Here is a 14,541-nt window from a genome sequence, read left to right on the forward strand (position 1 = left end):
GATTGCTTGCCATGTAACAATGGATGCACCACAAGCCTTGGTCAATGCTCTCGTCGTTATTCGTCCCGTACGCGGTCAATCGTCGGCATATATCCTCACGCACTATGCACATGCATGTAAAATTACAGCGACCTCATGCAGCCACTGTTTTTGTATGCAAAGCAGTTGAGGATGATCTCGAGCCTTGGTTCAATCGTCGGCAATAGCTTATGTTTTTCTTTATTTTGCGCTGGATTTCTAGCGCACGACCTCGTATGCGAATACAGAGAAGTGTAGGCGGGGCTAATATGTGGAGTGTCCAATCACACCTTGGTAAATCCGGACGTCATCAAATTATTTGCAGCTATTCGCCTTTTGCGGACGTGACAGGAACCACAGTTTTTGTGCATTGGTGCCATGTGCAGAGACACACAACGTGTACATTGCACGTGTATGCATTATGTACAGTGCCACGTTTCACTATATGTAAGTTTCCACGCAACGATCGACCAATATGAAAACGACATTTAAGGTCAGCTAAGGCTATTAACATAAGGGCAATTCCACACCAAAGTGGACATGACACCAAAACATTCAAATACAAGTGACTTAAACAAATTTGGCATCAAATGAAAGCTAAAAGTCTATATTTTCAAGATTTGAAGTCGGAATTTTATTTTTTATACATTTCGGTACCAAAAAATAGGATTATGTAATAATCCTGTTTTAATCCTAAAAATGTGATTAATAGTGATATGAAAGTATTCTACCAATAGACACACAAAAATATGTACTAATGCCATCAGTTTCTGTCATGAGAAAGTATTGGTCTTGAAAAACTGACTAAAACTTGTTTTTAACATTTTGCGTAACTTGTTTCGCTTCAGTGACTTCTAATATTTCAGCCTTCGAAAATGTCCTTCCGTTACCAAAAAAATACATATTTTTAATTTATTTTTAAAACTTGCAGTATGAATGCATTGAAAGTTATTGTGCAAAGCAAGTTTAGGTAGGCCTTCAACATGACATTATAACTGACACTGCTGTACTTCTCGTTTTTTAATTACAATTAATTAAATCACGTCCTTCCGTTACCAAATTGGTAACGGAAGGACAGTAACGGAAGGACATATCGTATTTTTAACAAAGGTTACGACATTTGCGCTCATGTTTGAAAAATGAAAATAACTGCAAATACATGCATGTGTAATGAGCATTGAAAGGACATTCATGTGACCCACCTTCACAAAAGCGGGATAAGCAGGGCAAGGTGTTTATTACAAAGGAAGGCACAGGCATGTAAAACATGTACAATGTACATGTACATATATGCCGATGTACCAGTACTTGTACATGTAAGGAGTTGTTGCAGAAAATCAAATCATAAAGTTGCTGCCATCAGCATTCATGGACAACAGAGAAAGATACGAATTCTGTGAAGCCATTCCAGAAGCAAATTAAGTCAAAAATGAGATGGCAGAAAGTACCGGTACTTTGGGGCACTTTCATTCAATTTACATGTGTAAGACGTGAGGTGCAATCTTTGACAAATTATGCCCAAGTTAACAATTTCAGTTTGGATGTTTATAAATTAATTGTTACTACTCTAAATCATTGTAATTTGATTTCAAACATTGATTTTAGAGTTCAATTAAAAGCAACACCTAACTGAAGCCATCAGTTCTACCGGTAGATGTTTTTACCTTAAATGTACATGTCGGCTTGTCGCCCCCCCCCCACCCTTTAGGTAAACCTTTGAACCTACCGGTATTATTATTAAAAGTTGTTGGTGAACATGTAACCAATATACTCAAGAGTTCAAATACTGTGTATTTAAACTTTTAAGGATGGAGGTGATGGGTTTGAAGTCTATTTCTGTATTAGTCCTGTGTTCGTGAATTATGTGTTTTGGGTTGTTTTCGTTTTTCTTTTGTTATCATTAATTAGCAGGCTTCTATCATTATCTCAATAGTTTCTTAGGTATAATTATTTATGCCAGGTCTGCATATTGTTGATTTCACATTCAGTTACACATTTCAGCATTTTGTTTCACTTGTATAATTAGTGTAAATTCACATTTTGTTCATGCTATAATTGAGTAAACCTTTTGTCCTTCCGTTACCGTCCTTCCGTAACCAAATTATAATCTGCTTAAAACGTTGTAATTATATTACCGAAACACTTAAAGTCAAATGAAAGGCGGTAAGTATAGATAAAGCTTCAGGGATTCCATTTCCTACCTTTAAAATATAATTGCCCCATAAAATTCACAGAGTTTACGCAAAACGCAAGTAAGTTGGAAAACCCTTGTCCGTTTTACCGTCCTTCCGTTACCGACCTCATTAATATTCATAATTCATAAACGGGAGGCATTCATGCCCCCCAAAAGTGTGGAAAATGAAAGTAGCATTATAGCAATACAATTGTGACATTTGTTTGCTGTAACTATGAACAGTGTCTGTGATACACACATTTGAAGTTTTGTATAATGAGTGAAAACGTCCTTCCGTTACCGTGGAATTGCCCATAATGAGCACCACCCCCAAAATCTCACATGGATGATTGAACCAAGGCTCGAGATCGTCCTCAACTGATTTGCATAAAAAAAAGTGGCCGCATGAGGTCGCTGTTCGCGCTGTACTTTTACATGCATGTGCATAGCGCGTGATCTGAGGATATATGCCGACGATTGACCGCGTACGGGACGAATAACGACGAGAGCATTGACCAAGGCTAATGCACCACAGAAGTGTGGCCATGTTGACTGCTGACGACAGTTTGGAAGAGACTCAATATGTCATGCTGATTTAATACGAAATTATGATTTTGTAGGGCATAGCAGCACCCATAACGGTACTATATTCGACTGTATATGTGCTTGATCTGACCATATTTACACATTCAATTCAATCAATCAATATCGAGGCCATTTTGAGTTTTCACTAGAGTGATAGTTGTTTTAAAGTACATGTATTTTAATATAAAAATATGAGTTATTTGCTCTCGTAATCGCCATATCACTTCTCTGTATTGAAAATAATAAAATAAATGCAATTGTGTTAAAAAAAATTCAGCATTATGTACATGTACCAATTATAAAAGTTATTACTCAAAACAAAGAAAAACACTGAAAATACACTTTTTAACGTTTTTGTGAAATTTACCATTTTTGGAGCGCTACTGCAAAAAGGCTATACAATAACCCAACATTTTCTCACCAGATATGAAAAGACCAATGGCTGAACTAACCATAGCCGAAGGGAAATTATTCTGAGTGCCCTGGCAAGTGCCATTTTGGAGGGATAAAAATGAGGTAAAAAATGCAGTTTTGCTAGTTGTAAAAACATGCTGTATTATAGGGTCTAAAAATAGGATAAAGGAGATTTTCAGAAGTGTTTCTATTTTTTTGCTTGTAAGGGAAAGGATGATACCTTGTCGTGATATAGTTACTTTTGTGACATTACTTTGCAGTTTGGCTGGATGACCTTTGAAATAACGCGAAAAATGAATTTTTGCAGCCTCAAAATATACGAAAAATGGCCAAAACACATAATAGCCCGTAACCATGGCAACGAGCAAAATAAAAGTTTAAAAAGTCTATTTTGGTTACTTGCTCCCTTAGTCCTTTCATCCCACAAAGTTAAAAAAAAATTCGATTTTTAGAGCCTGGACACTAATATGAAGTATTTACACGAAATTACTCTTAAGCAACATTTTTACCACGATTCACACACTTTTTGTTACCAGATTCAATGTTGTAACATCGTTAATTATTTATTGAGCTTTTTCATCAGGTTACATTAGCACTACTTCGACACATTTGATACTTCGCTTACGATCTTGTGGAGAAGCAGATGATTTTTTTTAAATTTTTCTAAAAATGTACAATTTATCTATCGCCATAATAGTCGTTTCTTTTCACCATCCCCTAACAGCCTGGTAACAAAAGAAGAAGTGAAGCACCTGGAATACCACTTGAATAAACTGGAAAGCCTAAACAAGACGTTGCCATCAGCACTAGAGGGAATGCGTTCACGAATTGATGCCACTCGCACGCTTGTGGGTGCTTTCAAAGACATTGTCAACGGGAGAAAGATCCAGCTTGGCAGAAAGGAAGCCGCCCTTGAAATCTCCGTCAACGAGGTTGCATTGGAAATTGGGAATATACGGCAGGTATTTATAATGAGCTGGCTTCAGGCCTTGAACTTATTGTTACCATCTGCTGATGGTACATTAAAAATAGGTTTTCCCGGCTATTTTTCGTTCGATTTCACCGACTCTTATATTCAAATTCGTCCGCCAACATCGATTTTGTGCACTTCCATTGTTTGATTTTGTCTTTTGTCAAACAATTTCAAATTTAGTCCAAACAAATTCAAATAATGAGCACACGTTTTAGACCAGGAGTATTCGATTTCGTCTCGTCTACGCCGAAGTTTTAAATTGATTGATAAAATACGAATTCGATCTCTAAATGCTACCATTCCACAACAGCCTAGACGAATTTGATATGTAATCACGAATATTCTCGACACGATGACTAAAGAGGGTGACCAAACTTTGAAATTGAATGGTGAATGACTAAATTGATTTTGGTAAAAACTTTATTGAATGTCAGAGTTGGTGAATTTGAAAGAAAAAGTTTTAAAATAGCCGTGAAAACCTACACTTTTAAATATTTATGTTTTAAACGCTGTGGAAATAAAATAAACTGAATGAACTGAATTGATAGTCCGGGATCGGATTCGGCCCAAAGAGTTGTTTTCTGAAGGTAGAAAGTTTGGTGCAGGAATAACGAGGTTTGTTTACGATGTTTTCAAATGTGTTTTGTGTTTAAATGATATGCCAAGAGAACCATGAAGGACGGATCATTCACGACAAAGCATTAATGGAAAAGTGAAGACTGTCGACTGGTAATTTGAAAAAGGTCCTTTTTGTGGCAGACTTATATTCGTAGACCATATTGTGCCTAGCACCCGTTGCAATTGGACTTGATATTGCGGAAATCGACTTTTTCTTCACCTGATCAGCTTTCGTTACGATACGAAGAAATGGCTGCGATATTGAGGTCGCTCCACCGTCAAATAGTGGATGAAGATGTTTTGACGAAAGAGTGGAATATACAGCCTCGTTGTCATCCGAGGGACAAATGGTAAGAAAAACCACCATTTCAACAAAACAAAAAGTGAGGTCAAAGTAGATGACAAAGGTGAAATGCTCAGTATAAACGGCCATAACTTTATACATTGCTTTAGCTGTATATTCAAGATCGTGTATGATGTGATTAGTTGTCATTCACACGACTCAAGATTTTGAGCAATTTTCTAGCGAAACAAATGCACACAGAGCAAGTGATGCATTATGTACCCTGTTTATCTAAGAAATAATTCAGAAAATGTTGTGTTCAAAGTGGTGTTTTGTATTTATCTTTCCGGCACAGCGCGGATCGATTTGATGTCATGTTGTTACCGCAGCTGGAAATCTTTTCCAATTTCTGCCGGGACAGCAGGAAGACCTTCCTCATGTTAAATGCTGAGCAAATACACAAGATGGAGAAGTAAGCTTGGCAATCTCAAACATCGACTTGTGTTTTCTCAACTCGATCACAAATGTTGCTATAAAAGCTATGTACGGGACATTGCACCTTAGTGAGACATTTCCATATACACTTGTGCACAAAAGTCCTAACTTTATCGACCCGTCACCCTAACCTAACCTTATCATATTCTCCTGCATCGCGAGGAATCGATATAGGCTATTAGTATAGTGACGGTAAAATTGTACCTAGAAATAGGACTTGAAGCATTACGAGGACATTCAAACTTTTCAGATATAACTTTAAAAGACAAGGTGTCCCCCAAAGGGTACCTTTGCAGGAATTATGTAATTTATCTTGTCTATTTGTTTTGGTCTTTGCGAAATATCTTGATAACTTACAGTGACACTGCGTCACGTGGATGCAAAATGCTTGCAGAAACCAACCATTAGAATTAAGAAAACTAATAAATGGAAAATATGCCCCGTTAGAAAGTACGTTTGTCTTGAATTTGTACCACATTTGCGTTGGAACTTGAGTACTTTTGTTATTTTTTTTTAAATGGCTAGTTGATTTCATTTTTTTCCGGTTTATCATCGATACCTTCCCCTTTATGGTAATAAAACAAGGAATAGCCTAAAAAGTTTGTATCAGTGAAATGAGACAAATGTTTCCACAGGTCCATTTATACATTGTTTTCCATCTCTTACAGAATCAGGTTTAACGACACGTTGCACAATATGATTTCGCTGGTTCATGATCACTGTGAAAGTAATTGGCTGGAGACACATTCCGAGATGATGAAATGGTTCGGGTGAGTGATGCCTCGTTGAAATTATATTATGAAAGTGGCACTAATGAAGATAATAAAGTGACACTATTGGACATAATAATTCTTCGTGCCATATTGTCTAATGCAATATTACCTTTATATCAAAATACAGCACAGCCTATTCCTTCAGGCAGCGAATCGCCGAAGTGGATCAATGCCTGACCCCACTGGTGACTGACTTTTCTACCAAAGAACTAGCTATAACTAAGGTAACGTAGGCTTTCATTTCATTACAAGGTGCAGTCGAACTCGACTGAACATCACATATATCATTTTAAGATGTCATTATTTTCGTCCTGCATTCTCCTCCCTTGCAATTTAGGAAATGCACGTATTGAATTTAAATGACCGAAGCGCTAAATGAATGACAAAACAAGAATTAGTTGGGTTTTTGTTCAATTCAATGCCAAAACTCCACAATCAAATAGGAGGAATTACAAGTTTGAATTCATGATTTGAACTGAACCCATTATAACTCTATTAGTGTAAATGTGAAATTGAAATTAACAACGGAACTCAACGATGTCTTGGAACGATATTAAGGCATCTTTCCATGCAATTTGAATGATATACAAGTGTGAAAGTAAATTGGAGACCTATGGCATACCAACATAATGGTCAACAGATGTTGCTGTTATATAAACTTGTAAGTGGATCATCGTTTTATGCCACTTGTATTTTACTTCTATGCCGAAGAACTAGATCTAGATAGTTGTACATTATACTGCAAAGGACAATGGTAAAGTGTTTCACAACGACAAGCAATTGAAATGTGTGAGTACTGTGTGGTTTTTTGTTGCAGTTGGGAGAAAGATGTCAAGAGGAACTAAACAGTATTGAAAGTGATATTTCTCATCTACAAGCTGCAACCAGTTTTCATTACAAGGCCCCGTTTACGGTGAGTGGCGCCTCCAGCTCCTAACTTATTCACGTGGAATTTAAAGCATGTTGTTCTAAAATTTGTAGAAAAACAACTTGACAGAGCTTAGATAAGTACTTCACATTGATAGTAAAAGACGTTGGTAACAAAATTTACACTTGTGACATCACGTACACCCCGTGTTCATGCTGAAAATTCACAAAAGTTGACTTCGCGGTAGTTTCGGCAAATTTCCGATGCAGCAAACGTTTCGCGACGTAGAATTCGCTTTGAGTTCGCGGTCGTGTGCAGTGGGCAACCATTTTGTTGAAGAATACCAAATTTTAAAATGTGAATTCCTATACGTGGCGAATTTGACGTCACGAGACGTTCAGAGCAGAATTCGCCGGATCTCAGAAATGAGTTCATCTTTTGCAAAGTCGTATGGTGCCGTCACAAAATTTCCCTCATTCGAGAATGAACCGGCCTTCCTTTGATTAGACTTTTGTAGTAAAAGTATCGACAAGACAATAATACAGGACATGAATCAGGGAAGGTTTACCAGGCTAATACTTGCATTACTTTGTGTTAGCTTCTGATACCTTTCCGACTTTTTGTCTCTCAGGATGAATCTTGCCTGCAGCGAGTACACAAACCTCTGTCGACAGAACTTTAAAACGGTGTTTGTATTCAAAATTCCCCAACTTGAAAAGTACATGAGTGATTTGAATGATTATTGTACTAAAAGAAAGCATATTGATTAGGCTTTTATATCCTAGATTTTAAAAGTGCTACAGGCATAACTTCATTCTAAAATTGGTCCTGCCATTCGGGTTTCTTTTTTTTTACTTACTCTGTACAATGTACCAATAATTTGGCCTATAAATGTTGGCTTTATTTAGGGTTAAGCTGCCCTCAGGTCAGCCTTGTGATGACACATATAGCAGTCAGTGACTGACTTAAGGATCAAGCTGGGCCCAAGCAACATTTGTACCTTTTCAGTTTTGTGACCTGAGCATGACTTTTGTGTTTGCTGCTGACGTTTCCGTCATGGTGCAAGCAAATCACAGGTCGACCAGAGGATGACTTTAGATTCGATCAATTTATGATGCAGTTATTTGTACTGTTTCTTGGCATTACATCAATATCAAATCAGTTTTATACACTGTTCCCATGTGGTATTATTGTGAGTACCAACCACGTTACAGATGGTCGTGGCTTTATACTTTATGCTTTATGCTTTATACTTGTCTGAAACTATGAGGAATGAGCTATTGTCTGTTTCATAACCCCTCACCCACATATTCTGTCTCTTAGCCAAGAGGGTGTCACATGGCATTAGCTGTTTTTACTATTCATACCACAGCAGCCTCATTCTGAAAAAAACCCCATTACTATACACATACTGGTAGCAACCAACTATACCATTCGAAGTAATCAATTTGTATACTATTTTCCCTGTTTTTCTCCCCTCAGGATGCCCAGCGGAGTACAGTATTGAAGGACAGCATGAGGGAGCACTCACTGACCGACATGGTCAGCTCCTGGTACCAGATCCTGGTCAGTAGCTCGGCTTGTGTAGACATGTGCCTAGTTTCACAAAGCTACTAATTGGCGTCATCTCATTTAATATCATGGATAAGTTTCAGACAAGTTTATGCACAATTTAGGCACATTGAATTGGGTATTAGTTAGTGAGGGTTTGCGGTAACGCCATGTGGAAGATCTCTTTTGAGATAATTGGCACTGCGTTCAAATGTCCTTCCCAGTGGTCTCCCTAAGTTTATCTCAGGAACTGCCGATGGAAAAGTTGTGCACATAGGCCGCAGATTAGTTAGCTGGTTAACAAGTAATCAGGCATGCAACTTTTACTCAGATCAGCTGATTTCCTCGTTTTTCACCTCATACTTTACATTTAAAAAAAACACTGTACAAAGTCTTGCAAAGATTGGAGTTTCCCCTTTTTTTGTTACTTCTTAAAGTTGCTTGCCTGAGTTTTACTGAATGATTGACCCAACAGAAAATGTATGAGAGCTCCAACCCGGAGCTGACCAGCCTGTGTCTGAAAGTCATCGGGCAGATCAACCTGATCGCCAACGACCGGTTTGTCTCCCTGCTACTACGCCACCTCTCCGACGACGTCTTGCTGGAGAGCGTCTGCGACTGCTTCCATGAGATCATCAGCAAAGGAATGCATCCCGTGGCCAAGACGGAACTGGTGTAGTGTATTTAAATGCTCTGAATTGGATTTCAAGGACAACCTTGGTTTTTAACCAGTTAATGCTGGAGGACGTGTTAACACGATCTGGCGATGTATATTCGCAGGGGCAAGCGACGGCGTAAATCGTCCCAAAAGCTTTCCCTAAGTCTCTGGCAGTGGACGTGTATACACGCCAGTGTTTCCCTGTGGTTTTCCCTGTTTTTCCCTGTGGTTTTGTACACACCGTGTTTTGAACTTAAACTTGCCCGTTGTACATGGCCTGTCATTGTAGCATCTTGCTTCGTGGCGGAGCCTTGGAGTGTTGCAAAATTTGAATTTACGTTGAGAAGTATCGTAAAGATATCATACATACAAATCATATCATACAAATGACTCTCAAGAGTCAGTATTTGTAGTGTTTGACTTTAAAATTTGGTCGATACATCTTGCTTGTTTTTTCAAAAATAGTGTCTTTTGACCAAAAATAATCTGCTGGCAAGTGGTTCATTGAAACATCCTGTATTAAAATTGACAACAAATTTTGAACTTAGATATTTTGTTTCATCTGTCAATTACAGAAGAGAAAGTAACACATTAAGAGTTTATTTCCAAAACGCAACATATCCATTTGAAAACTTAGGTGAAAAATTCGGACGGTAATGAAACTTGGTAGTAAAAAAAAATATAACAGCAGTGGCTAAACTTCCTTTTTCGCTTTATTGTATTCTTAATTTTTTTTTTTTTACCTAACAGCCGTCGAAATAGATTATAGGCAGCCAGGAGAGAGCAGGATTCTAAAAGGAAACAAAATGGCGTATATTGCGTTTTGGAAATTAAGTCTTCATTCAGAAACAAATTTGATCAATTAATACGGTGGCATTTTATGCTCTTCTTGTTAGGATGATGTGGATTTCTTAGCCAAGCTGTCCAAGCTGACCAATGGCATTGGAGTCAATCTCATTGCCTCCTGGGAAAAGTAAGTAGGAGGGGCCAATTTCATGCCGTTGCTTTTAAACAGTTAGCAGAAAATTGTTGCCAACTATCCGGTTAGTCAGTTAAAACGTCACACACGTGCGCGCACCACTGATTACTAGCGCCCATTGGATAAACGCTCGAGTTGCGTTAACTTCTGGTTCCATTCGTGCTATGTTACACCGTGTGAAGTACGCATGGTTTAATTGAGATGACGTCACACTAACGAATTGGATAGCAGAAAGTTGTGTTAACTTCAAGCACAGCGTGGATGTGCATTTGGTTGCATGTGCACAGAGATTTATTGTTTTAAACTGAAGCAAATGTTTCCTTTGAGGTTAACGTGCCTTTTGTTTTGCTTATTGCTTATTGTCTCTGTGAACATTTGTCTGTGCATGGTATCATTTAGCAGCGCCATGATTTTGGCTTATGAGGTGTCAAACATTAATCAAGTGTCAATATTTGGGGTTTCTTTCTGACAACTTCAGCCTTGTTTTGGGATATTGGCTTGCTTTTCATCAAGTTTAATGGCTCTTTTTTCCTTCCTTTTTTCCTCCTTTTTTGGCTGTTTTGCCTAGTACTCTTTACTGAACATCTCTGTAATCTTCATCAATGTCTTCATATTTGTATCATTGGCAATAGATTTTCTTGACATGCATTTCTCTCCCCCCCCCTTTTTGGGAGTGTTTTTCAAAATATAGCATGCCATCAGAATTATGTATTATAATTGTCCTCCAAAGATTCCTGAGATACAATAAAAATTCATTTTATTCGTTTTTGGAATATTACAAAAGTTAAAAAATTTCCCTGAAAATTACAATGTAATGAATTCATTTTAAAGTGAACCATTTGTTGTTCAGTTTTTCTTCAATCTCTGTGAGGCTCGTTTGAACTCCATGTGATTAGATGCAGTGAAATTCACCTGGGTTGCAATGGCATCAAAGGATAACCTCACTAGGTTCCCCTTATAATCAAGCGGAGTGGGAATTGAACCCACAACCAACAGAAAATGAAATATTTGTAACTTTTATGAATAAGCAACAATACTTGTTGTTTTTGTTTTTGAATATGATCTCCCTTAGAATTGAACTTATTTGGCTATTTTGTTCTAATGCAGGCTGCGCAAGACTCAAGACAGCACCCTCAAGGCTAAGACGCTGCAAGCCATCGAGAGCAAACTGCCGCTTCTCTTGGAGTTCCTTGGCCATGAAGACGACGATATCTCGCTGGCTGTGACGGGATTTGCCCACGACTACATCGGGGTTCTCAAGCAGGTTAGTTTGGCTTATCGGGGCATTCTAGCTAGTTTTAGAAACTTGGGTTCGTTTCAGGTCCCAAATGAAGCTTGTTTCAAGAGTTCATGATAATAATTTTTAATTCGGCAAGACCGTGAATGGGTGCGCGCAAGCGTTGACACAACGCACATGTGCGTGCGGTTGCTATAATTTGTCGGTTCATTGCGTGACATCGCATAGCTGTAATCGGCTGAATGAGAACGTGTCCTGGACGCTGATTCAGGCGCAGTTCAAAACATGACTCGCCAACTTCTGAATTGAAATCGAGATCCTAGAATATTGTTTTCATCGAAATATACAGCATTTACTGAGCTAAAACTTTATCAGGTTAGTTGTTAAGCACCCTTCTTTAGATTTTGAGCACTTTTGTTGCTTCAAATGAAACAAACGCACAAATGACAAATTATCTACTCTACCTTTAAGTTTCTATAAAGAAAAACAGTTTTACAATCCTTGTTACCTTGTCAATTTGTAAATTGCCATTCAAGTATCATTAGGAATGACTTTAAATGATTTCTTATTTGCTGGGCAGGTAGTTTGCTTTTCATAATCACTCATGGAGGGCGACTGCTTTAAGGAGTGCATCAGAATTATAAAATCATAGATGTCAGAAGAAAAATGGACCACAAATTAACAGAATGATGTATCACATTTTATCATCATTCTTGTGCATTCAGCCACTGTCGACCAACTTAACCAATTGTCGAAACGTGGTTTAACCCTAACCCAATTTTAGATCTCCAAGCCTAGCCAGGAACAGTTACACTACATGGAGGACATGCTGTGTGTGGTCATCCGCAAGTTCAAGTACAAGGAGACGTACAACTTTGACAGCCAGGGAGAGGATGAGATTATGTTCATCGATTACCGGCGACAGATGAAGATCCTGTTTGACAACCTGACACAACTCAACCAGGCCTTGGTGCTTCAGGTGGTGCACTCGTTCATCACAAACACACTCAGGTATGCAAATAGTCTTGGTTTGGATCTTATTTCCCTAATACAGCTGGTCCCTAGTAGGGGTGTGCATTTACGGGTAGTACGGGAATCTGTTACCAACTGTGACGCGATCAAGTTAAATGAGTCGTTTGTCCGCAATTATGAGTTACAGATACAGCCCAAAATAGGTCAGTAGGGTGAAATTTAAAAATACACTCTTTTTCGTAAAATCGGAAGGCTACATACATGTATGTCCGCTTTCAGTGTGTACGGTGAGCTTGGTATGTAACTTTTAAGGTGTAAATAGCTATTTTGCAAGCGTCATAATCATGAATCTGTTTTGTTCTTCGATGTAGCCTGGTTTTCATTTTGAAAATCTCCACAAATGAAAATTAAAAACACTTCTTTTCCATTGTCTGAGAATTTACAAGTAAATATTGTTCCGGGTACTCGATGCCATAATCTGGAACCGATTCCTGGTATCAGCGGTTGGGAACTCCAGTACCCGGTTTCAATGCACGGCCCTAGTCCGTAACAAGCACGGTATAGCCGCTGCGACAGGGATTGCTCATCAACAAGATAAATCAAGTCTTGGGAACTTCAGCTGTGCTACCCAGGAAGTCCTGTGCACACCTTGGGGTGCAATATATAAGCTAATATACATGCATGTGAGGAATGCTTAGACTATCTTGGTTCTTGTTGCAAAAGTTCCCACCACTGGATTTTATTCATCTTTTCGATAGTGACCTCTACTGTGGTGGTTTTACTGCACCTGTCTTGGACCAGCTGTATTTAGGGAAATAAAAACAGATCTACTCTTGCACCAAGACTAGTATGTAAACTTAAATTGAATCCTCTGTAGTGAACAGTTTTTTTTTTATCTGAGCCCTTGGACCAGGGTATGCTGTTTGCTTTAGCTTAGTTCAAACTTGTCAGGAGACAGGCTTCTGAGGAAGTCATACACGTAGCATACTGAAATGTTGAGTTCCCCTTTTTTCAGAACCTCACAAACTCACAGAAGAGATTTCGTTACAAGCTGCAACCGCAAACTCGCTCTTATGAGCTGCCTGTGCGAACAAGAGTGGGCACTTATTTACCACATTTTGAGAGCCCTTTTGGTGAGAGACTGTGCGTGCTCGTACTGGTTTGCACCACTGATTATATTCTGAATGCACACAAATCCACAGCATCTTCGCGTGAGTGTCTGGCGTCTTAGGCAATGAGTGCGAATGCCACTCCAAGTGGTCTCAAATCTAAAGTCATCTGTCTGGAGTTTCTCTATTGACATTAATATTCAGAATCATGAATTTTTGTCTGGATCCAGCCACTGGAAATCAGTCAAGTTTACAGAGACGGAGCTAGCTGTGCGTCTCATGTACATGCTGGGAGAGGCTGTACCTGCCAACCAGGGAAACCACTTTGTAGGGGACCAGACTAGAGCTAAGATCATGAGAGATCTTATGAGATTGGTGAGTTTGGTATATTGGGTACCATATACAGGTGGCTAAATGTGTTGGGGGACCATACTAGACCTGTCGATTAAAAAGAATTATGACTCTAGTAGTTAGGGCACCACACTGACTGCCCTACATGTAGTGTTGATATCCCCTAATGTGGGGCGGCCCCAAACGAGGCGTACTCAGATTTTTCTTCTGTAGTGCCTTGCTAGAGTAAAAGTTTGACCTCAAATTTTACATTAAGTGAAATGTCATCCAGCTCTGAACATTCCCGTTCATAAATCTTGAGTTTACCAACCTGTTACAAGGTTAACAGAGAAACTTTAGTTTGGCGGTCTTCTCTGAATTGTATATTTTGGCCCTGTTTCAGAAACTGAATTCCTACAATGTATTGTTAAGCAATACCAAAAGACATAGCTCCATTAAAAATGTCATTTTTTTGCCACGGTAACCACATTAAACCAAAAAAAGA

At 38.6% G+C, this 14,541-nt stretch overlaps 1 pseudogene; it reads left to right on the forward strand.

The window, feature by feature from the left end:
• Positions 1-14,541, forward strand: part of LOC119726342 — a 72,430-nt pseudogene that overhangs the window by 13,143 nt on the left and 44,746 nt on the right.

The sequence above is a fragment of the Patiria miniata genome, unplaced genomic scaffold (genome assembly GCF_015706575.1).
Source record: "Patiria miniata isolate m_02_andy unplaced genomic scaffold, ASM1570657v1 HiC_scaffold_2, whole genome shotgun sequence".
In the NCBI taxonomy this organism is placed as follows: domain Eukaryota; kingdom Metazoa; phylum Echinodermata; class Asteroidea; order Valvatida; family Asterinidae; genus Patiria; species Patiria miniata.